We start from the raw sequence: 24,657 nt of genomic DNA on the forward strand, positions 1-24,657 counted from the left end.
ATTTATTTATTTATTTTTAACAAGATCCACAGTAAAGAACAACTCCAATTATTGGAACACCCACCCACACAGGCATCATCTCTGTATATAAAAAGAAACTCTTAAATTGATTTTTTTTATGTTGGCATACAAAGTAATGACTCTCATTATGCCCTTCTGTACATGTGAACACTTGTTTTTGCAGACTATCTCACCGACACGGTGAACACTTCCTATTTCTAGTCTGGTCTACTTCATTGTTTCAGCTGCCCTTGACTTATGGAGCTAATTTTCTGATCCTTTGGTGAGTTAACTCTGCAGTTTCTCCTGAATGAAGTTTGGGGTTGGAGAGATGCCTCAGGGGTTAAGAGCACGGGCTGCTTTTCCAGGGTACCTGGGTTCTATTCAGCACCCATACGATGGTTGGCTCATAATCCTCTCTAACTCCAGTTCTAAGGGTCTGCGCCCTCTTCTGGCCTCTATGGGCACTGCACACATGTGGTGTGCAGACACGCATGTAGGCAAACCACTCACATAAACTAGATAGCTGGCTGGCTGGCTGGCTGGCTGGATGGATGGATGGATGGATGGATAGGAGATAGATAGATAGATAGATAGATAGATAGATATAGATAGACGGAGTGACTGACAGACAATACAGTTTTTTAAAAAATGAAAATCAAACTCTAGAGCTCACAACTTTTCTGATTTTGGAAGTGGCGAGTAACTCAGATATTTTCCAGGCTTGAAGAGTGTCGCCCCCTGAACAGCTGGGGCCTCTGGTAGCCAAAAGAGGAACAAAAGCAGTGTGGGGTACACTTAATCCATCTTTCTGGAACAATGGCCTCCTGAATAATGGCATTGCAAGTTACACATTGAAATTTGGCTTTGCAAGGTTCGCCCTGGATCCGGTTATTGGCCTCGGATTTCCTGTTTATACTGGACTCGGTGCGTTAGGTTATTGTCCCCACTGAATTGAAGCACAAACCCAGATTCCCAGCACCAGTTAAAGGTGCACTGGCAAAGACAAGCAGACACAGTGACAGCGGGTGAAGAAAGACAGCCTCCGGCAATTTACAGCCGTTTGCTGATGATAAATCACAAGGAAATTAATTTTAAAATAATCCTTGGGTACACATAAAACTTCGTCACTTGGGGTTGGGGATTTAGCTCAGTGGTAGAGCGCTTGCCTAGGAAGCACAAGGCCCTGGGTTCGGTCCCCAGCTCCGAAAAAAAGAACCAAAAAAGAAAAAAGAAAAAACTTTGTCACTTTTTAAAAAGTGAAAGTGTATTTGCACACTAATGAGACATGTTTGCTTGTCTGTCTAACAAAATATAATACAATCATATCAATCTGGTAGTTACTTGCTGATTGCATTGTATATTCAAAAATCTTTTACTGTTGGAAAGTCTTTTGCAGCCTGCATATTCAGGTCTGTGACAGCACCGCCTGCCCCCATGTGGGGGTGTGACCTGCCGGGTGAGAAGCTGTGTATTAGCAGAGAAGCAAGTGGACCCTGTGGTCAGAGCCTAGGAGCTCAAAGCCTTGAGGACCAAAGAAACTCACGTTCTCCTATAATTACCAATCAGCATGCAGGTCATCTTTGAAAGGTTGTCCGCATAATGTTGGAACATTATGACAAACCCACAGTCAGTTTGTAGGAGCATAACCAATAAAGATTATTTGGAAAGGGTGCTGACAGGGGCTGGAGAGATGGCTCAGTGGTTAAGAGCTGGGGCTGCTCTTCCAGAGGTCCTGAGTTCAATTCCCAGCAACTACATGGTGGCTCACAACCATCTGGAATGGATTTCGATGCCCTCTTCTGATGTGTCTAAAGACATCTACAGTGTACTCATATGCATAAAATAAATACAACTTTAAAAAAAAAAGATAAAGAAAAAAGAAAGGGGCTGTCCAAATGACCCAGTGGCGAAGAGTGCTTACTGCTCTTCTGGAAGACCCCGTGACCCACATTGGGCGGTTTACAATCGCTTGTAATTCCTCTTCTAGGAAGCCTGGTGGTCTTCACATGCGCTGTACTTCCCTCCCCCGAAAATAAAAAGAAATCTTAAACAGTCCGTCAGTCAAACAATAACAACCCAAACAGGTTATTTGAAAGTGAAATCCTAAGCTGTGGGCTTCACACGTTAGTTTTAGTAAACAGTAGATGTTTCTCAGCAGTCAGTTCCTTTGGATGCCCAGTGCTGGTTACAGCAAAGCCATGGACCCAGCAGCATCAGCGTGGCGAGCCAAGAGTTTACAGTGCCCTGGGGCTCATCCTCCAATGCACAGAAATTCCTACTGCCGTCCTCACAGGCACTCAAGGGAGAGATACTTAATAACAAACTCTTATGGACTAAAATGTTATTATGGAGAGATACTTAGTAACAAACTCTTATGGACTGAAATGTTATTATGGAGAGATACTTAGTAACAAACTCTGTGGACTAAAATGTTATTACTGGAAAAATCTTTCGGTGTTTTCTGTCCCCAAACATGACTACCTAAGGTAAAAGTCCAAAAGGCTGAATTCTGTGAGTCATTCAGTTTTTGTAACACATATGTTTAATAAATTTTCTTCATCGAACAAGAAGATAACAAACCCAATAATAGAGTGCGTGTGGGGGCAGAAAAACAGCCTGACGTTTTCCCTAGTTTCTGGATTCAAATATTATAAATGAGTGAGAAGAGGTTGTTTCCCGTGCGAAGTCGCGGTGGATGGCTTCCTGAAGGGAACTATCACTGGCCTTTCTTGTGTCCCCTAGCAAGACACTAAACATGATGCCGTTACCCTTCATGATTTGGGTTTCCAGGCAGTCACATTAGAAATGCAGAAACACAATACGTGGCCCAGTGCCGATAAGCCAGCATTGCTTGGCTGATTAGAGAATCTTCCTGGGGTAACTGCCAGAGTCATTAAGCCGTCACTGACACACACGAGCACCTCCAACATCATTCTGAGTTTGACTTGCCTTCCCCGCAGGTCTCATTAAGACATTAGAGTTAAAACTTGCGCGCAGTGACAGAGATCGACGCAGCGGACAGAATGCATCGTCTTCACAGATTCACGTTCCTGACTCTCGGGAGTGGTACCCGGAGATGCACACGACTCTCACTCAGGCCTTGGTGTTTGCTTACCTTGGCTTTCCACTGTACCTAAAGGGTGAAAACCTACTAGAGTCGGTACAGGGCACTGCCCACAGACCCTCACTGATCCTTACGACGAACCCGTGAAGCGGGCACCATAGTCGCTATTTTTAAAGGACCAAACAGAACCCACCTACACATGCGGGTTTGGGTGAAGGAGCTGGGGGTGAGATGAGCATGGGTGAAGACCTGGCATGGTACTGTCCAGGCTCTACTGTTTGCCAATGTGACTCTTCTGTCCCTACCGCTGGCCTGTCAGCATGTGGGCAAGTCTGTGGGGCCATTTTCTTGATTAGTGATTGATGTGGGAGGGCTCACATGCGAGCAGGGCCACTCCTGGATGAGTGGGTTGTGTAAGAAAGTGAAGCTGGGTAAGCTGGGGAGAGGGAGGCAGCAGGCAGCGCCCCTCTATGCCTCTGCATCAGCTCCTACCTCCAGGCTCCTGCCCTGGCTTCCCTCAGGATTGTTATCAGGACCTGTAAGCAGAGATGAACCACTTCTTTCCCCGAGTTGCTGTGGCTCATGGCGCTTCCTCACAACTACAGAAATGGAACTGACACCGAACCCTGGAGAAGGGTGTGTGGCCAGAAATGCACCTGGGCTTGTGTGTGACGCTGCGCGCAGACGGATCTTACATCAAACTCTGCTTCAGAACAAACACTTGCGCTGGTGACCATGACAGAGGGGACTGCCTCCCCCTCGCCACTCTCAGAGTTGAGTCCCACTGGGGAGAGATTTCTACACTGTAAATCCCAGGGCAACTTCCCTGACACTTGGCAAATCCTAGGAAAATCAAAGTCACCGATGGTCACGCTTGCTCCTGGTGGGACAAAATAGACTGAGCTTAACAGGAACATAAAACTCTGTACTGTAAGCAAACCTAAGAAGGCAAACAATGTCTTGTAATTATCCCGGGTACACGTGGAAGCCAGAAAGAAAAGCACCCACAGCCCCCAGTTCAGAACAGTTCAGGGACCTAAATTACCTGGTTTGAATTTGCTAAGCAATCAGTTTTATAAAACAGCTCTCCGGACTCCAGGTGACTGGCACAGCAGAATAAAGAAAAATGCAGACTGAGCAACTCTTGTCTAGAGTCGAGGGGGGGGGGCAAAATTCCATGCCACCCAAGGACCAGAGTGAAAACTGCTGTCACAAACGTGCCTCCTGAGGTGGCCTTAAAGTTTTTTTTTTTTTTTTTTTTTTTCCGGAGCTGGGGACCGAACCCAGGGCCTTGCGCTTCCTAGGTAAGCGCTCTACCACTGAGCTAAATCCCCAGCCCCGGCCTTAAAGTTTTAACAGAACAGCATCTCAGTATGCTCCCCAAGACACTGCTACGTGACCATATCGAAAGGTTGAAATGTTATCCCAGTGAGCCACGGGCGTCAAACTCCTTACATTCTAAACTGCATCCGCTCGTGGTACGAAACAGCGTGAGACGGCATGAGCACTTGAAGAGGCATAATAAAAAATATGGACAGACTGTTCCTGTCCCACCAAAGAATTAATCAATCAGAAAGAAATAAAGATGGCTTGTTCCCTTGTCAAGTGTGAATTGGGAAGGGCAAGTTCTTTGGGGGGATCCATGCGTACACCAAGCCCCAAGTAGTTTAATTCCACGGCCAGCACCTTATATCTGAGAGACACACAACTCTTTGCAGACCCAACACCCTCTCTGCTCATGAGAGTTTGTCTAATTAGCCTAATGATGACGTGAGCTCTCCAGCTCTGTCGGTTACCTGCCACATGGCCTCAACTTCAGTTCCCATCTTTAGTTCCTGCTTTGGCTTCCCCTCTGCCACCCCGCAAGCCACCTTTGGTGAGCGACTTTCCACAGTAAAGGGATCAATGGAGGAGAATGTGTATTCCAGGAAAATGGAGCTCCCTTCACACAGAGCCTCACGCAAGAGAATGCCTTTGCAAAGACCCAGAAACTTCACTCAAGTGCTCAGATAAGACGCATGAGCAGATCGGGAATTCAAAAGTTTGGAATCAGCCAACCAACACCGAAGGGAAACTAAGTCTCCAAGGATTCCCCTCTAAAGACAGAGTCTTAGCTACAGCAGTGACATTGGATGAATAGAATACTCTCCAAACTGAATGATGCTTGCTTTGCCTCCCCTTTCCTGGAATGTGATACCGGCTCAGGTCTTCACTGACGGGGGTGTGTTCCAACAAAGACCGATATTTAGGCTTTCACGACCTAATTGGATGGGAAACGGGCAGGTTTACGACTCCACTTGATTTCGATCCACACTATTTCAGACAAGTCATTTTAAAAGACCCATTGCTTTATTTTTATGTAAATGTATGGGTTTGCGTGTCTATGTCCCCTGTGTGTGCAGGTGGCCTTGGAGGGCATCACATACCCCTGGAGCTAGAGTTATAGGCAACCACGGGCCACCGGATGTGGGTGCTGGGAACTCGATCCTCATCCTGACCCCTGAGCCATCTCTCTAGTCCCCAGACCCATTTCTTAAATGGACGCATTCGTTTATGTCACTCAACGTCAACGCTCATATGGAACTCACAGCCCGAATAAAAATGAAATAAATGTGATCGGGTCTCACCCAGGATCCAAAAGGAAACATGCTTCCAGAGAACTGCACCTGCAGGGCGCGCTTCAGGAGTTTAGAACTCTGAGGTGCACCTTGACTAACCATCCACAGTTGTAGCTAATGTTGTAGGGATGTGTGTCCTCTCGAGGCACAGCAAGAAGAGCTGTCACAAAGGCGGGTGGAGCCAGTTTGGTCATTCGTAAGCAGCTCAGTATCTTCCCTAACCTTAAGCCCCTGTTGGGAGTGGACAGGCCAAGCCTTCCCCGAATCCGTGTCTTTTTGGGTCCACTATATGTTAAAAGTTAATGGATGCAAGTTTAAATCCCTTTCTTCTGTCCCCTCCCCACTGTAGAACTTAGGGGCACACGAGGTCACCTTAAACTTCATTTCTTCCAGAATTTGAGTTAAATTTGATCAGAGTCAACAAAAGAGACAGAAGAAGGAGGACAAGGAGGGGAGGAGGAGGAGAGGGAGGAGGGGGAGGAAGACAGAAGAGGGAAGGAGGGGAGGAAGAGGAGGAGGAAGAGGAGGAAGAAAAGGGAGAAGGAGGAGAAGAAGAAGGGGAGGAGGAGAAGAAGAAGAGGAAGAAGAGGAGGAAGAAGAGGAAGAGGAAGAGGAGGAGGAAGAAGAGGAGGAAGAAGAGGAAGAAGAGGAAGAAGAGGAAGAAGGAGAAGGGGAGGAGGAAGAGAAGAAGAGGAAGAAGAGGAAGAGGAAGAAGAGGAAGAGGAGGAAGAAGAGGAAGAAGACAACGACGACGATGACGACGATGACAATGAAGCCGCAGCAGCAGCAGCAGCACCACCAGGGTTGTGGTTCTTACATTCTGGAGTTCTTTGAGATCTTAGTCAAGATTCTGGACAGGGAGGGGGTCCAGCTGATATTGGCCACCACTCTGAACTGTTTGGGTCTGAGGTGATGGTGTGAGGTGGGAGTGGGCTACAGGTAGGACTCTTGTTCTGGCTGCTTCCTGATCTACAGTCTTGGTTTCACAGCCCCAATTGGAAGCTCAGAAGGCTGTGCCAGCCCCGACCACATTCTGCTAACTAGGGATGAAACACACATATAATATTCTTCAACACAACTAGTATTCATTTGTGGACTGAAGGACATGCTACAACAAAGAATGAAGCCATCCATTTCAGTTAAAAGGTCCAAGGAAAAGCACTTGCTATAACACATTTGAGTGTCGTTGGCGTCTCTGATAAATACCCTGTTTAACAAACACTCGGGGGCGGCTGAAACACGAGGAATGGTGGCAAGCATCAGTGTTGGAAAGCTTTTAAGGTTATCGATGGCTTATTTAAATAGACTGCGGAAGACTCCACAGCCCACAACCACTTCTGCTGATGAATCAGGCACTTATAAAGTCAACGTGGGGAAGCCATGTCAGTAGATAAGTGCTCCGTGGTACCTAAACCGTAATGGCCTCCATCAGCATCCGTGATGTAAGAGGGCAGTGACCCCTCCTTATGGCTTCCATCCAATTAGCCACGAAGAACCTTGCCTTGTGAACAGTTAATGACCTCTTTAAGGGAAAAGATCTTTTACATTAGTTACACAATCTCAGGGGACCTTAACAGCTGTGCCTGCCACAGGAAACACTGTAAACTTTATTCTTGCAGATGCATCCATGTTCTCGAGGAGAGGGGAAAAAAAATGGAGGGACATAAAAACGTTCTGAGACAAGAGACTGACGGAGTAGAACTGGTGGTATAGGCTTCACCTTGGGGGAGGGGTAGCAGAGAGAGTCATGTTGGCCAGGGGGAAGGGATGCCTGAAGGACTAGTCAGTTCCAGAAACTCTGCCAAGGGGCAATTATGAATAAAGCCATTTGGGGCTAGAGAAGGATGGCCCTCATTCACTTAAAAACGTGAATTATATCGATGGTGTACATTACATTCGTGCCTTTTGTTTCAATTTGTTTGTGGTTTTGGTGGGCATTTGGGGACAAGGTGGTGACAGTCTTCAATAAAACAGTCACGGCCATCTAAAACCCAAAAGAATACCAATTAGTTAGAACACGGCTTTAGAGCTATGATCTGCTTTTGGAGAAACTGGGCATCAAAAGGAATCTGTGCATTTGTTCACGGGCACACTATCTAGTGAGAAGGGGCGGGGTGAAGTAAATCTCATGGGTAACAACCCGAGTTGGCTGGGGGAGGGGGGCGGCAGTGAGGACCGACTGCTTCTGCCTGTCTCTTTGGCAACCAAAGTTTGGCTACCCGGTTGCTTATTAGACTCTGAATTCAGGGCAAGTCGAGGGAAGAGAGTTTGGAAGCAGTCTGTTTGTGAGCAGCTTACCAAGACAGAGGGGGGATTTAAACGGACATGCAGCCTGGGTAACATCCGTGGGCTTCAATTACCTCTGGTAGCTCTGCCCCCAAGAGGAGCAGTCCTTGAGAACCGACTGTAGAAATGATAATTAAAGATGGGGGTGGAGGTGGGGGAGGCTTCTTAATGGCACAGTTTTTATGGGCAGATGGACTTGGTCTAAAGAGGCAGTGAATGGGGATGCGTGTCTCTTGACATTCATCCATCACAGGATGCCGGGCAAGAAAAAGCCTATTTGGACTTCTATGTCAAAGCCATCAGGAACCGTGGGACCCCATGTGGTCCATAGGAACAGTGGGAGGCTGATGGCCTGGGTAGGGGGAGACCCCAGTGCAGAGGTCTCACTTAGCCAAAGCCAAGCTTGGGTTGAAGAAAACTCGGGCTATGATGGAAACAGCTCTAAGCCTCGATACTGACAGGCAAGTATTTGTATATTTACTCATTTTTTAAATAATTTTTTTGTTTTATGTGTACGTGTGTGTGTGTGTGTGTGTGTGTGTGTGTGTGTGTGTGTGTGTGTCGGGAAGGGGGGAGTGCCTGAGTGGAGGTATTGTGCCCCTACATTCAGGAGCCCACACAGGTCAGAAGAGGCAACGTTCCCTGGAACTGGAGTTGGAGAGGAGTAAGCATATTTAACCACTGGGCCATCTCGTCAGCTCTGAGATGTGAGTCTTATTGTGTCTTAAGCACAGGAATGGCAGTTTCATGGCTTCAGTCTGCCTAAAATAATCTATGTAATTATTTTGCTGCCATGGAGAGATATCTGGGGTAGTTTTTTTCTGGGGGAAAAACAGCAAATTGAATGGGTCTATTTTCGTTAAAAACTGCATGAAAACTTGGAAAAGTAGTCTGGGAAGAAATAGAACTCAAATATCAATCGTGTTTTGGAGGTGGGTGGGTTTATGGATGGCTTCTACTTTCTTCCCTAAATATTCAAACAGTTATTTACCAAGCGTACAGTCCTTACATCCGAGAGTGTTCTAAAAGTGTGTCATCACTGAGTGCTGGAGGGACAGCTCCATGGATACAGCACTTGGCAGGTAAGAATGGACACCAGAGCTTGGATCCTTTGAACCCATGTTAAAACTGGATGGGTGTGGTGGCCAGATCTTCTAACCCTTGGAGGGCAGAGATGAGATCTCGGAGAAAGTTGGCAAGCTAACTTAACCATATCAGCAAAGTGTGAGCTCAACTGAGAGATCCCACCTCAGTAAAAAAATAAGGCAGGGAGACACTGAGGAATGTTCCTGACTCCACCCTTGTGCCTCTACATGTATGCACATGCATGCACCTGTGTATGTGTTCACATGTGTGCACATGTACATGCATGAACACATGCATTATGCACACCACAAACACATATACACATACACACATATACATACACATACACACATATACATACACACATACACATATACATACACACACATACACACATACACATATACACACATACACACACATACACACATACACACATACACACATACATACACACATACACAATACATACACACACATACACATACACACACATATACATACACACATACACACATATACACACGTACATACACACATACACAATACATACACACACATACACACATACACACATATACATACACACATATACATACACACACATACACACATACACACATATACATACACACACATACACACATACACACAAATACATGCACACATATACATACACACATACACACACATACACACATACACACATACACACACATACACACACATACACACATACACAATACATACACACACATACACACATATACACATACACACATACACACATATACATACACACACATACACACATACACACACAAATACATACACACATACACACATATACACACACACAAATAATACACACAAACACACATATACATACACACACACACACACACACACGGGGCACTGCGATGACCTCACTGACTCCAGTATACAGCATATTTTCAAGAACGTTTGAGATCCGCCAGCTACCTGGAGCTGAGGACTCCGTGGTTGAGTGCACTGTTTAGGCAGTGCTTAGTCAAGACACTGAAGGATGCCTATGGTCTTCTCGTTACTGAAGAGGAAAACCAATCTAGAATCCTAAGGCCGGCAAGAAAAGATGACAGCTCCTAATCTGGTCACATGAGCCTTGGATGGAAGTATTCCTCCTGTTCTTTTGGGGGATTTAATTCTACGGCTGTAAGAGCAGGGGAAGCCTCCTAAAGAACGTTCTGCTCTGCTTCATTTAAAAGTGCCCGGTTTCCCATCTGCCTCCCACACTCGTCAGATTGTTCTTGTGAGAAGGCGTGGGTTTCTGGGGAGGGGTTCTAAGTTGAAGAGATCAGCAAGGGAGCCAGCCCTACACGTGTGTGATGGCGAAGGGTGGGGGGGGGAGACTTGTCCTGACAGTGGACATGGCTGGGCTGAACCTGAGAGAGGAAAACCCCACAACTTTCACAAGACCATCACACAAGAGTGAGTCACCCAGCTCAGCAGTAGCAACAGAAGCATCTGCGCACTGGAGACCCGATGCAAATGACGGTACAGCCTCAGAACCAACCAGCCAGGAAGAAACCCAAAGAAACACAATGGACAAGGAAGCGCACAGGCGGGAGCCTAGTGCTGAAGTGACAGTTCTTAGGACATGCCTGGCTCTTGCTCCGATTCCCTCATTGGCTGTCAGGATGACTTTGGGAAGAGACCTAACCTGTTGGCTCTTCAGCTCCCTGATCAAAAGACAGAGGCAGTGACTGGCTGAGCCGCACAGGGGGATTCAATGATCTAAACAGGAAATGCAAGCCCTCAGGGTAATGCCAACCACACAGCCTTTAACAGGCATTGATTGCTTCTCGTGCACAAAGGAACAGCTGGTCCGGATCTGTCTGAGTCACAGACATTCAATATCATCCCTCTCCATATCCATGGGGAACTGGACCCTCAAGGGTACCAAAATCCATGGATGCTAAAGCCTCTTAAATAAAACGGTGTAGACTTTACAGACTCACATGCATTTTGCCATGTAGAACTAGAGAGTTACATATGATGGGAACAGTAAGTATCAGGAACTGCTACACATCCCTGTCCAGGCCCCCATGTCTTAAGCTGTGAGTCACAGAAAAGTTGACAGCAGTAAAAAGGCTCCCGAGTAGACAACAAGCAAAAGAGAATCAAAAAGCAAACGGTAACAGGTCGGAGGCTGTGCCCGCGTGTTAGCGTGCATCGCGTGGTGTGATGTCACTGTGGTGTTGGTAGCGAGCACACAGCACACAAGGAGGGACAGAGCCACAGCAGACCACAGCACACTGCCAACTGTAGTGTTCTTACTGCACACGCAAAGCCTTTCTGTTTGTTCGTTTTGAAATATAGTGGTTTAACTATGGAAAACAGAGACTTAATATTTCCCTACCGCCATTCCCCACCAGCGGCTGTTCCGTAAGTGTGCTTTTTGGACAGTGTCCTTAAAATGACCGATTTTTAAAAACTACTCCGGGGGTTGGGGATTTAGCTCAGTGGTAGAGCACTTGCCTAGCAAGCGCAAGGCCCTGGGTTCGGTCCCCAGCTCCGGAAAAACAACAACAACAACAACAACAAAAGAAACAAAAAAAAAAAAAACAAACCAAAAAACAAAAAAAAACCCAAACAAACAAAAAAAAAAAAAAAAAACTACTCCCTGTGCTGCTGCCTTGAACTCCGTACAGGAAAGATCCTTAAAGAATTTTGGTTCAATTAAAAAATAGAATTTCCAACCATTTTTAAAAATGGTCCTAAACACGCTTCTACCATTTTATCATACTACGTCTTTATGAGAAGCAGTATTGTCGGTATTGATCGGTCAAAATATCGACCAACTCTGAAAAGCACTGAGGTTATGTGATGCCTGTAGTATCTAATATTTAGTTTTTCTATAAGTACCACGCACTAACTGACTGCACCACTGGAGCATTCAATATTTAGTCTTTCTAATTCTTTATGTCAGAACAAACGAGCAGATCCACCTCGTTGGTATGCAAATTTGCTGTCATCCTTAATAAACAGCAAAATTATGTGTACACTAAAGAACTATTTTAAAATAAACTTACTTATTAGTAGCAAATGCTTGATCTTCATACCCATTTCCTATTTCACCTACCTAATTGGTGCTTTGAATAAGAATGGCTCCGATAGGCTCTTAAGTTTGAATGCTAGGATGCCAGGGAGTGGCACTATTAAGAGGTGTGGCCTTTCTGGAGTAAGTGAGACATTGTTGCATTGTTGGAAGACGTGTGTGTGTGTGTGTGTGTGTGTGTGTGTGTGTGTGTGTGTGTGTGTAGGTGGAGTGAGGTTTCAAAAGCCCATGTTAGGCCCAGACTGCTGGGCTGTCTGTCTGTCTGTCTGTCTTTCTCTGTGTGTATATTTCTCTTTGTGTGGCTGTCTCTTTGTGTCTCTGTCTTTCTCTCTGTGTCTCTGTCTTTCTCTCTGTGTCTCTGTCTTTCTTTCTGTGTCTCTGTCTTTCTTTCTGTGTCTCTGTCTTTCTCTCTGTGTCTCTGTCTGTCTCTCTGTGTCTCTGTCTTTCTCTCTGTGTCTCTGTCTTTCTCTCAACCTGCACATCAGAATGTAGCTCTCAAGTCCAGTGCCATGCACGCCACCACCATGTTTCCTGTCATGATAACGGACTAAACCTCAGAAACCCTAAGCAAGACCTCAGTTGAAATATTTTCCTTTATAAGAGTTGCCTGGGCCTGGCTGTCTCTTCACTGCACTAGAACCATAACCAAGACATCTGTACACCCAAGATCAAGTAAACGTTACTTGACTGACGGGTTGCAAGCAGAAAATGCTTACAAAACCCATATTCACCCAGGAGTGGTGCCGTTCGCTGGATCCACAGACAACCTTCTAGGGACTACAACCCCCAAGAAAAACGGCTCTGTCCCTTAGCAACCAATCAACTGCCAAATCCCCATGCTAGGACTTTGAGAGTCTTGATCTTCTGCAGGTCTTGTAGAATCACAATGGCTGGGAGCTCAAGGTTCAACAGTTTCTAATGTATGTGTTGTGCCCTTTTCATTATGGTGGTTTACTCTTGGGGAGCTTTATCAGGCAATACAAGCTTTCTGGCTTTCTCGGGATCAGCACCACATACCTGACTGCCATGGCCATTACGGACCGAGCGTGGCATGGCTGGGCCATCTGGCACGATGACTCAGACATAATTAATGTTTACTGGATGAGTATATCCATCAGACCCCATGGTAGGCATTTCTGTTCCTTTTATAGAACATTCTATGCATCTATGGGACTAATTCATCAGTTAATCATCAAACTCCTCCCTCCCCATATATTAACTACAAGTTTTAGTCTGTGTATCTTGATAATCCAGCATCTTAGGGCCTTGCTAACCAATCAGAACCTACCCCACCTCTTTCAGTAACACATATTGTGGGCCACTGTGACCCCCAGGGACTGGTACTGACCCATAAGGGACAATGGGTTCCTCTGCAGACTGCCTACAGAAGTGACTCACACTAGCCATCTCCCACCTTCCTATCCTGCCTCTGCTGCCCACACTACCCCTCATTCTTCCTCCCTCCTGGCCTGGTGTCTCTGCATGTGGAAGCTCTGGTAACTATGTCAAGCTAACCTTCTAGGAGAGTGTGAGTATATAAAATAAAAACATCTTGCTTAATGACAATCATTTCTATGTTTCTTTTTTTTAAAAAAAGATTTATTATATGTATGTGAGTACACTGTTGCTGTCTTCAGACACACCAGAAGGGGACATCGGATCTCATTACAGATGGTTGTGAGCCACCATGTGGTTGCTGGGAATTGAACTCAGGACCCTGGAAGAGCAGTCCATGCTCTTAACCACTGAGCCATCCCTCCAGCCCTCTGTGTTTCTTATGACACCAGATTAAACCAGACTGGACGTATTACAACATCCTCCAAATTGTGTAATTAGATTTTTGTCATCTCATTCTCTGTGAGCAAGTTTTAAGCTTTTTTTTTTTTGTAATGTCTATTACTTCGCCTCATGTTAACAATGCTTAACAAAACAAAACTGAACTTTTGCTATGTTTTATTGGTATATAGCTAAAAATTTTCTATTAAAATTATTTCCTACTAGATAGGAAACTACAGTTAAACTGCAACACGTGAGCTGGGCATGCCCCGTGGTAACCTTCCTCTCAGCGGTAGCCTGCATGTAGCTTAGAACCCCACAAGTGAGCCATGGGTTCAAACCCCCCACTGTCCCTACGAAGGAAGCAGGTGTGTCTTTGCAGGGTCTGCTGTGACAAACCCAGACTGGGGATCTCTGGGAGATGTGCATTCGTTGCAGGTCCCTGGGACGGCTTCTGAGCTGAGCCTGAGCTGACCTGCTCACCACGCTTCCTGTTGATGTAACTGTCTATCTTCCCGTGATCGGTCTAGAAGTGCATTCTGCTGGAGCAGGCAGCATGAGGAGGGCGAGCCACGGAGAGATGGTCTACATTGTGCTCCAAGGCTGGCCTTCCTTCCTTCTCTTTCCTTCCCCTCACATCTTCACCCCTTTCTTTTCTACCTTCCTCCTCTCTTCTTCCTCCTTTTCTTCTGCAACATGTCCAACTCTACACATAACCGTTTCTGGCATTAAAACACAAGGCGGGTGCAAGTTCTCAGTGCTGCACACGCAGGGAAGGCCGCTGCTCTGATTCCTGCTTCAGTGGGTGAACTGGAGAAGAGAGATGTTTTCCTGTCCGTTACACAGTGCGCTGACTGCCTAAGAACACAGCGCCAAGCATAGAGTTCAAGCAAGCAGTGAGTTTAGGTCGTATAAAAGGGCCCGGATATGAAACATAAATTCCCTCCATGGGAAATAGTAAGAGTACTGAAATTTAATCTACCATGAGCTAGCTCTGTAATGCCATCAAGATATTTTTAAAGAGGGCCTCTGTAGATCAGAGGCGGGATTTACTGCTGACGCGCGTTTGGCGTTTTTATAGACGTCAGAATTTGAAGACACCTTGGAGTGTTTCCAAGCCTTCCGTGGAGGGTGTTCAAACTCATTCTACCCATGATTATTGTGTGTCACTGTCCCAAGCGGTGGTGGCCATCTCCTGCAGGACAGGACACAGATGGTCTCTGCCTTCCCAGAGCCTACAGTCCAATGAGCAGACCAGCATAAGCCGTTGATGTTCTATCCACATTTAATCAGCCATGAGAGAAGTGTATGCTTTAAGACTGATGATCTACTAACATTCGTGACCATTTCACAACAGTGGGGGGACACACACGTCATTAGCTAAGCCACAGCTGTCTGTTTTGTTCTTACTTTTACAGAACTGCATGTCATGGGAGTTTATCCTCTGGGCATAACGTGCCAGGGCTATCTGGAAATGAGAGGACACCCAGCGTAGACCAGAACAAGACTGAGCTCACTAACATTCCCTTGCGGAGGGTGGGGTCTGCACCGTGGCAGCAGCAGGACCCACCCCTCCCCAGGATATATAAGCAGGTAGCTGCTGGGAGTGGACATTCTTTTTCAGTGAAGGAGGCACCTGTAAGTTGTCACACTTCGGCAAGTGACCCCAGTTAAACTCATTGGTTCATGGAAGCTCCACTTAGACTCGTTTGCTGTAGGAGCCCTATCTGGGGTGAGCAACAGGTTGCTCACGTTTCCTCCGGAAAAGCTAATGCAACAATGTAGCATTTAAGTTGTTTTAAGAAAGATCTGTTTGACTTGGCGCTGCAAGATGTATCTATGTTGGCACCAAGGTGAGAGAGGGGGAGGGGGGAGAGGGGGAGAGGAGGAGAGGAGGGAAGAAGGGGGAAGAAGGGGGGAGAAGGGGAGAAGGGGGAGAGGGGGTAGGGGGAAAAGGGGTAGGGGGTAGGGATAGGGAGGCGTAGGGAGGAGGGGAAAGGTAGGGGGGTAGGGGTAGGAGGTAGGGGTAAGGGGAGGGGGAGGGGGTAGGGGAAGGGAGAAAGGGGTAGGGAGGGAGAGGGAGAGGGAGTGGGCCGTGGGACATAAAGAGTAGATTACTAAAGAAAATGTTTCTCTTTGATGGGCATTTCCATAGTGCTTTGCAAAGCAAGATACAATGCCTTTGTCCCAATGGCCTGTGGGCATGTCTGTGGGGGCATTTTCTCCATTGCTAATTGGTTCAAAAGGGCCCACCCACTGTGGGAAGTACCAATCCTGGGCTTGTGGTGCTGAGTTTTGTGAGAAAGCTGGCTGAGCAGGAGCCAGAGGCAGCAAGCCAGTAAGCAATGTTCTGTGTAGTATTTGCTTCAGTTCCTGCCTCAGCTGCATGCCTAGGCTTCCCCCAGTCACAGCGCATAACCTGTGTCCTAGTTTGGTTTCTGTTGCTCGGATAAACATCATAACCAAAAGCAACTTGGGGAGATAGGGTTTGTTTACAGTGCTCAAGGCTGGAACCTGGTGGCAGGAGCTAAAGCAGAGAGCTGCACAAGATGTCTCTTCTGGGCTTGCTCTCCACAGATCATCCTATTACCACTCAGGGCCAGCCTGAGGGCAGCATCCCAGACAATGAGCTGGGCCCTCCCGCATCAATCAGCATCAATCATTAATCAAGAAAATGCCCCCACAGATGTGCACATGGGCCAGTCTGATGGAGTCACTTCCTCAATTGCTATCCCCAAGTCAGAGGGTTCTATCAGAGCAACAGGAAAGCAAGCTAGGACACCAGGGAAGGGAACTCTAAACTATAGTGAACTGGTGTGACCTGTACACACTGTGTTGGAAGTCGCGTGCCCTAAAACTGTCCAGATTTTCACTCTCCCATATGACATTAAAAAAAAAAAAAAAAAAAAAACCCGGGGTTGGGGATTTAGCTCAGTGGTAGAGCGCTTGCCTAGGAAGCGCAAGGCCCTGGGTTTGGTCCCCAGCTCTGAAAAAAGAAAAAAAAAAAAAAAAAGAAAAAGAAAAAAGCAAGATGGGTTGCTGTTTCGTGAGGTTTTAGGAACAGAGAGAAAGACTTGGTTTTGGACGGTTGTATGTTTATGGCATCTTCGCACATGATGCTTCTGTGATACATTTAGGAAACTGGAAAATGTCACTAACTCCACACAGTCTCACAGGTTGCTAGTCCGTTAAAGAAGTGTAGGGTTCACCTTCCATTCTGGGGCAAGAATGCCACGACAATCAAATGCCATGTTTTATTTCCCTGGCATTTGGGGCTGTGGTTTAGAAGCAAGAGAATAACGGAGTTAGCTGTCTTGGACACGAAAACCTTACTGCTGTGGGAGAGGACGGGGGCAAACCATTGCACAGGGGGCTTTCTTTGAACCTCCAAAGTATTCACACAGACTCTGAGACGGTAACCACTCGGGGTCATAGCGGCCAAATGCCAAGAATAGGGGTTTATTTTCAGGTAGCAGCCTGAAATGTATTTCACAGCACCAAATGTATTTGTTTCCTTTTAATTTTAGTGCTGTGAAGTCATCCTGAACCAAAGAGAGTTGAAAACCACACCAAGAAAGCAAACGCATGCGTGCACGCCCACACACACAACCAACCGGAAGAGAAATTCCATAAGTGATAACAGACTTAATTTTCTTAGGCACGGCTTCAAAAGTTACTGGGTCACAATTGTGATATGGCTTTTAATGCTGTCCAGTCAGACGTCAAGTTCCTCAGTCAAATATCAAGTTAGGAATAGCTTATCCATCAGCAGGTCACCAGGCTACCGCAAAGACGAGGCTTTTCCCTCTGTGAAGAAGTCTTCCCGTTCCTGGACATCAAATTCACTCCTTTTTGGTCAGTACTAGGGAATTTGGAGATTTGCTGGATTACTATTTCTTTCCCAAAACAAACAAACAAACAAACAAAAATCATTTTAGTCTTTCCTTTTAAGTAGGCCGGCCTCTGTCAGGAATTCTCTGACAGTTGGGATAGTAGGACACGTGAGTCACTGTGAACACTGCAGGGGATGTGTTGCTGCCAATCAACAAGGTGTGCTCCTGTGCGCAGAACTAAAATAGCCTCAGATGACAGAGAGAGTAGATTATTCCTTAAGCACCGAGTGGGGGATGGGACCCTTGAAAAGGCAGGGGTTTCACACATCTAGACATCCAAAATCAGACCTAAGGGATGGTGCAGGGGGCAGACTTGGGGTTGCCCCTCCATACACAGGGCACACAGTGGTCTGGAGAGAAGAAATATTCTATGAGCAAGTCTGATATGCCAGGCCAGGAGATGACGTCCATTCAACTCCCAACTCCGTGACAGCAGGACAACTCTCAAAAACCTGGAGACGCCACAGAACAGTGTCAGGGAATCAAGCAGACCCAGGTTCAAATCCTACCTTGATCCCTCACTTGCCATGTGGTTTTTTTTTTTTAAAGAAATTATCTAAAATAAAGTCAAGTCAAGTTGATACTGTGACATTGCTTGTAATCCTAACCCTCAGGAGGGGAAGACAGGGGGACCACAGGGAGTTCAAGGGCTGCTGGAACTATGTGGGAGTCAGACAACTCAGCAACGGTAACGATGCTACATTAGAGTGACAATAGGAAAAAACCACCCAGTGAATGCCCAGCACAGAGTCAACAGTACACACTACTAAGGACATTTTCTTAAATGACATTTTGTAAGACATAATAGGCGCTCTCGTTCTCTCTCTCTCTCTCTCTCTCTCTCTCTCTCTCTCTCTCTTTCTCTCTCTCTCTCTCTCTCTCTGTGTTTTACAGTATGAAGGTGTAATGACAGAAGGACTCTAAATGTGAAAATCTATGTGTGATCAGGAAAGTATTAGTCGGATAGAATTCAACATACTTGTTAAAATCCGCTAACTTCAAGACTGAGCAATGGCTAAATATTACTACTGCTACCAAGCTCTCTTCTTCTAGGCCGATTCCCACGTCCTTGACTAAGCCAAGGTTTTCTTAAAGTACTTTTTTTCATTTTATGCCTATGGACGTTTTGTCTACATACGTATGTACCATGTACATGCAGTACTCGTGGAGGTCAGAAGAGGGCGTTGGATCTCCCGGAGCTGGAGTTACAGATGTTTGTGAGTTCTGTGTGGTGGGAATCGAACCCAGATTCTCCGGAAAAGCAGCCAGCGCTCTTAACCACTGAGCCATCTCTCCATTTCTCTTAACCAGCCTGGGTTAAATCTAATTGTAGTAATTAGTCTACAGTACAGAGCGCTCATCCAATCCCTCTTGCTTTGATAGTGGAAACTTTTGGCTATGTTCTGCGTTCTTTCTCACTCTGAGAAGTGGGTTAAAACTTCATCAGTTCCCCCCCCCCCGCACCCTACCCCCGCTTCTCAGCACCTGCCCTAATATTAAAGACAAGCCAATGTGAGCCACAGAGCAACAAAATATTAAACTCAACACACGTAGCTGGCCCGTTGTGCGCAGTGTATCTGCGATCTTTGGTTAGAAAGTAAGGTGGGCTTAAAATTTGGAGGCTTTAAAGCACAGCTCTTGTTGGACTATTCTACAGTACACTGGTTAAACCAGGTTTATCCTGGGCACCGTGGCCAAGCAAAAGCCACCAGGTTGAGGTGTAGATGCGACTGCAGAAAGCCTCCTTCCCCAGGGAGAGTCCCACAGAGCAATTTCCTCTTGCAGCATTCCAAATGAGCAGGGCTGCTCATGTGGGAAAGTGCATCGGTCCTCTGCGCTCCAGTTCAGCGCACAGTGTTCGTGTACAGGGCAGTGTGTCACGGATCTCTCCAAGGCCTCGGGGACAGGGATCTATCAAACTCTCCGCACCTAACTTTGTCTGGGAACAAACCCTCTTTGAAAACACAACGGGGCTGGAGGAACACGAAGCGTGGGGATGTCGTCAGCTGTTGGTGAGACGGTCCTCCTCCCCCACCTCTTCCCGGGAGGGAAGCGACCGGACGGCGCGGCCCCGCCCAGCCCCACCCACCGGCTCCACAAAGCCACTGCCCAGGCGCGCGTGTCTCCCGGGGCAATGGAGGGGTGAGCAGAGCTGGTACCTTAGGAAGAGGCCGCGATGCCAGAGCCCGGGACACCCGCAGCATCGCACCGCCGCCGCCAGATGCTCCACCCAGGGCCGCCGAGTTGCGCCCTCCCCGTTGCCCGCGCCGCGCTCCGCCGCTGCACCCGCTCGGCTGCCCGGCGACCGCCACTGTCAAGTGCAGCCCCGCCCCCGGCGCCGGCCCCAGACGCTGGCTCATTGGCTGAGGGAGTGGCTGGCTCCGCCCCTCAGGGCAGGCCCTTTCTAGGGGCGCGCTAGAGGGTGGGGAACCAAGCTGGGCGAGGCTTCCTGCGGGCACCGGGAGCTTCTGCTTTGCCAACCCAGAAATAGACAGCTCCAAAGAAAGGCGAGAGAGGAAGCGTCTTCTCTAGGGCGAGGGCCGTGGCTCCTCGAGACGGGTTCCCTAGGGTGGAATATTGAAATCATAGCTAGAGGGCTGGGGGGTTGGGTGATTCTGTGGGCTTGCTTTAAAAAAAAAAAAACCAACTTGAAATTGCTCTCACACACTTCAACTTCTTCATCCTACGGAGCAGCTAAACCAATTCAAATAACCTGCATGGCCAAGGTCACCGAGCTGGTCGTATTGCAGACTCAACACTGTTTGGGTTTTACACTTAGGCTCACGGAGAGGTTGTTCTAATGTACTGTGTGCTGTCTAGCAAGCGCTTAATTGAAACTGCAGGGTATGTCAGAGGTTGCAGGAGTGGGTGGAGCGGCACATAATTGGGAGTGCTTGCTAGTGAATGGGCTTCATTTGAGGAGACAGGAACACCATGCGCCTTTTTTCAGTGGCACTGGACACCGGCCTCTTGACTGTGTTGTAAGTCCCCTGGACCATACATTTTTTTTAAGACGTGAACTTTATGATAGGTGGTTACTTCTGATAAAAACAGTTATAAAGTGTATTGAGTAGATCGCGTTCAATAACAACCACGTGGATTCATAAAGTGTGCAACAGCGTGGTCCATTATGAGCAGAAATTAGGATTTGGTGCCATTCACAGAAGCATCGGTAACTCGCTGCCGTTTTCACCAACCGAACTCAACAGGGCAAAGATTCAAATGTGTCCCACTGTGCCCAGCCTGTACTAGGAATACCCTCAGTGTTAACCAATGACTCTAGCCAAGCATGAAGGCCACTGTGGGAACCCCAGCTAAACAGCCACTGGACAGAGCGGACATGGCCCAGAGCTCAGTTCGATACAGAAAGCTTATGAAGGAATACATTTGGGGTTCCTTCTCTGTTTTCCTAACCCTGTGCAGTATGTGATGTTGGTAATAGGCCTCGTTTAAACCGCTATCATTACCTATATCAGATCAAAGGAAGCTCTCATCAACCTGGGTTTCAAACCTTATAGATATCAGCAATTTTCTGAATTAGGATTCTGAACTAGATCAGAGTGGACAGATAACTTCTGAGTGCTCGGGCTGGAGGCCTGTGTCTCCTGACCATGTGTCACTGTTCTTTGCTTTGTCATCCTACAGAGTTGTGAAGCTTCCTCGGATGTGCAAAGCACTCGAGCTAAGGAAGCATTCAATGTAATGACTGGTGGCCTGTTTGATTGGGAAGTAGAAATATGACTTAGGACAAAAACCTAGTTATTCATCTACCTCCCTGGCAAAATCCTGGGTCCTGGTCTGGGTATGTGTTGGTGCTGGAATAGAGAGGTTGTTCAGTGGTTAGAGCGCTGGCTGTTCTTGCAGAGGACCTGGGTTCAGTTCCTAGCACCCACATGGCAGCTTACAACCATCTGTGGCTCTGGTTCCAGGGGATATGGCGCCCTCTTCAGGCCTCATCAGGCATTGCATGCATGTGGTTCACCGACATATTCAGGCATGAAACAAGGTGCATGCTCACTTCAACTCCCTTTGCTTCCACATCTCCTTTTGTTCCTCATGAGATCCTAACCCTCCTTTAAAAGCAGGCCCTGTGCTGTGTTTTGATAACCTCACTTGTCTCTCTCTGCTTGTCATTCTGTCCTGTTCCCCATCCTCTTTAGGGGTTGGGTGAGTGGCCAGTGCAGTTCTGTCATAATCCCGGAAGACAGGAAGTCCGTTTCTCCACACTGACAGACAACAGTGCTGACATGCATTAAGACATTTAGAAATTAATTGGCCCACGTTGCATTTCTGCTCCCGTGCTTTGGGACAACCGCAGAGACACGAGAGAATTGCATCAACATTTTCTAAGCTTTAACAAGCTGTGGGCTGAATGCTAAGTCTAAATGGCTGAAGTCTAAGGCAGTCTTGGTCTAAGAAGTCACAATGCTAATGTGTTGGCCATCAGTAATTTAAATGTTTGCAAAAGAAAATTTTGATTTATAGATGTGGGATCTTTAATCTCTGAGATTAAATTCCCACTCAATAATTTTACTACCTTTAAAGGCTTCTTGAAATTTGTTCTTGTTTACTTTCTTTTTCGGGGATCACAGATATTAGGCAAGCACTCTACAGTGAGCCACATCCCCAAATCCTCCTAGCCTTTCAATACCTCTGCTTAGGTACACACACACACACACACACACACACACACACACACACACACACGGATTCCTTTCACAAGAATCTTACATCTACCACAACAGCCTTACAATTGTCTGTCGCTAAGTTTCTGTGCAAAAATCTTGGATGCCAAAAGAATGGAGGTGTATTAATCTCCCTGGAGTCCAAAGCCCAGGAAAAACAAGGGGGGAAACTGAAGTTATTTCTCTTGCAGGAGCAGATGCTGTCTCACCCCCAGGGAGTTATGGGTTGGAAGAAATGAGATAATAAAACTATACATGCTACTTTGTGAACTATGTCAAGCAGGATCAGCAATAGATCGGCAAGTGAATGGATACACTTCTTCCCTAGAACCAAGGGCCAATGAGCACTAAGTACGGATTTCTCCATCTAACTAGAGGAAAGTAAACCGAGCAAGAAGGCTGACCTAATTGAGCCCCGCATGGTAGCCTGTGGGAACCAGAAAGCATATTGCCGGCTTAGCTCAGCTGGGTGTCAGCTGTTCAGCTCTGCCCTACAGCCCGGGTTGTGCAGCCCTTTCCAGCGCCTTCCCCTGTCCAAGGTCACAGCCCAGAGTTAAGGGCACAAGCATCTGTTGCCCCTTGCTCTGCTCACGGGATTTGTGTCTGTAGATGAAAAGACAAGAACAATAGGGCCTACAAAGTAACCAAACCACTTGCTTCCTGACAAGCCGTTTGCCTCCTAGTACTCTCAACCTACTAGTTGGGCTTCCTTATCTTTCTGGGAAAACCAGTCCACCTTGCAGACAGGAATCACGCCAAGACGTAGGGGTAATCTGATGGAAAAGGGTGCGGTTGGACCTGTAAATGGGAACCTACAAGGTTTTAAACTGAAGAAACCAGCAGTAGAACACACTGTCTGTAGACGGTGAGTGGTAGACAGCGCTCTCCTAGCTGAGATAGGAACACATGAGTCTATAGGGATAACTCCGAGAGCATCCTGATGTAGGAGATACGGAGCTGACAGGGAAACATGGAGGAGCCTAAAAGTCTGAGAAGCTGAGAAGAATGGTCCACGCTGAATAACTGAATAACTGGTGTGTAAAGATGTGCCCTGGCCTCAGGGAATCGTGCCTGAAATACACGTTTCTGTCAGCCTAAACTAAATTGCTTATCTCTGCCTTTTAAATATGTCCAGATTCCCCCTGCCTTGGGAAACTGGATATAGACTTAAGAGAGAACAGACATAGGCTTGAAATACCCCGGCAGTTACCATAGAGAAAAGGAAAATTAACAATTTTTATATTATGAGGAAGAGAAGCATAATATATAATTACTCAGAATCTCCCACAAAGAGGCTCTTCTGTGAACAAAAAGAATAGATATCCCGGGCTGGGGATTTAGCTCAGTGGTAGAGCGCTTACCTAGGAAGCGCAAGGCCCTGGGTTCGGTCCCAGCTCCGAAAAAAAGAACCAAAAAAAAAAAAAAAAAAAAAGAATAGATATCCCAAAGGCAACTACTGTTGTGACATTTAACTGGGAATGCAGCCAAAAACTTGAGGTAGGATCACAGCCCCTTCCTTTCTTGTGAAAAACTTTGGGGGCCAATTAACTCACCCAAAGTGGTGGTTGTGTTTCCGGCTACCTTAGAGCGGTGGTTCTCAACCAGTGGGGGGCGACCCCCACGTGGGTTGTATATCAGATATTTACATTACGACCCATAGTAGCAGCAAATTTACAGTTCTGAAGTAGCAATAAAATAATTTTATGGTTGGGGCCACCACAACATGAGGAACTATATTAAAGGGTTGCAGCATTAGAAAGGTTGAGAACCACTAGGCTAGAGGATGACACAGGACACCCATGGATGTATATTGATAAAGGTTAACGAGGCCATCTTTCAGATGAATGGTTTGAAGGTGTTTCTTATTGTATCTAAATATCTCTCAAAAAAGAGTTCCGGGCGAGAGAGATGGTTCAGCGGTTAAGAGCACTGGCTGCTCTTCCAGAGGTCCTGAGTTCAAATCCCAGCCGCCACATGGTGGCTCACAACCGTCTGTCATGGGATCCAATGCCCTCTTCCGGAGTGTCTGAAGACAGTGACAGTGTATTTACATACAGTAAATAATAAAAAAAAGAATTTCAGCTCTGTTTTGTATCCGGTCCTTTTGCTTGCTTACATGACTAATTTAAGTGTGTCAGTTTTTGTCAAA

At 46.7% G+C, this 24,657-nt stretch overlaps 1 long non-coding RNA gene across 1 annotated transcript; it reads left to right on the forward strand.

The window, feature by feature from the left end:
• The first annotated feature begins 15,458 nt into the window (after positions 1–15,458).
• On the forward strand, positions 15,459–24,589 carry Lnc001 (long non-coding RNA 001). The gene is made up of 2 exons (NR_126568.2): positions 15,459–15,783; positions 17,458–24,589. It is a non-coding gene; the product is annotated as a long non-coding RNA 001 (long non-coding RNA).
• The last annotated feature ends 68 nt before the right edge of the window (positions 24,590–24,657 follow it).

Source organism: Rattus norvegicus, chromosome 12 (genome assembly GCF_036323735.1).
Source record: "Rattus norvegicus strain BN/NHsdMcwi chromosome 12, GRCr8, whole genome shotgun sequence".
In the NCBI taxonomy this organism is placed as follows: domain Eukaryota; kingdom Metazoa; phylum Chordata; class Mammalia; order Rodentia; family Muridae; genus Rattus; species Rattus norvegicus.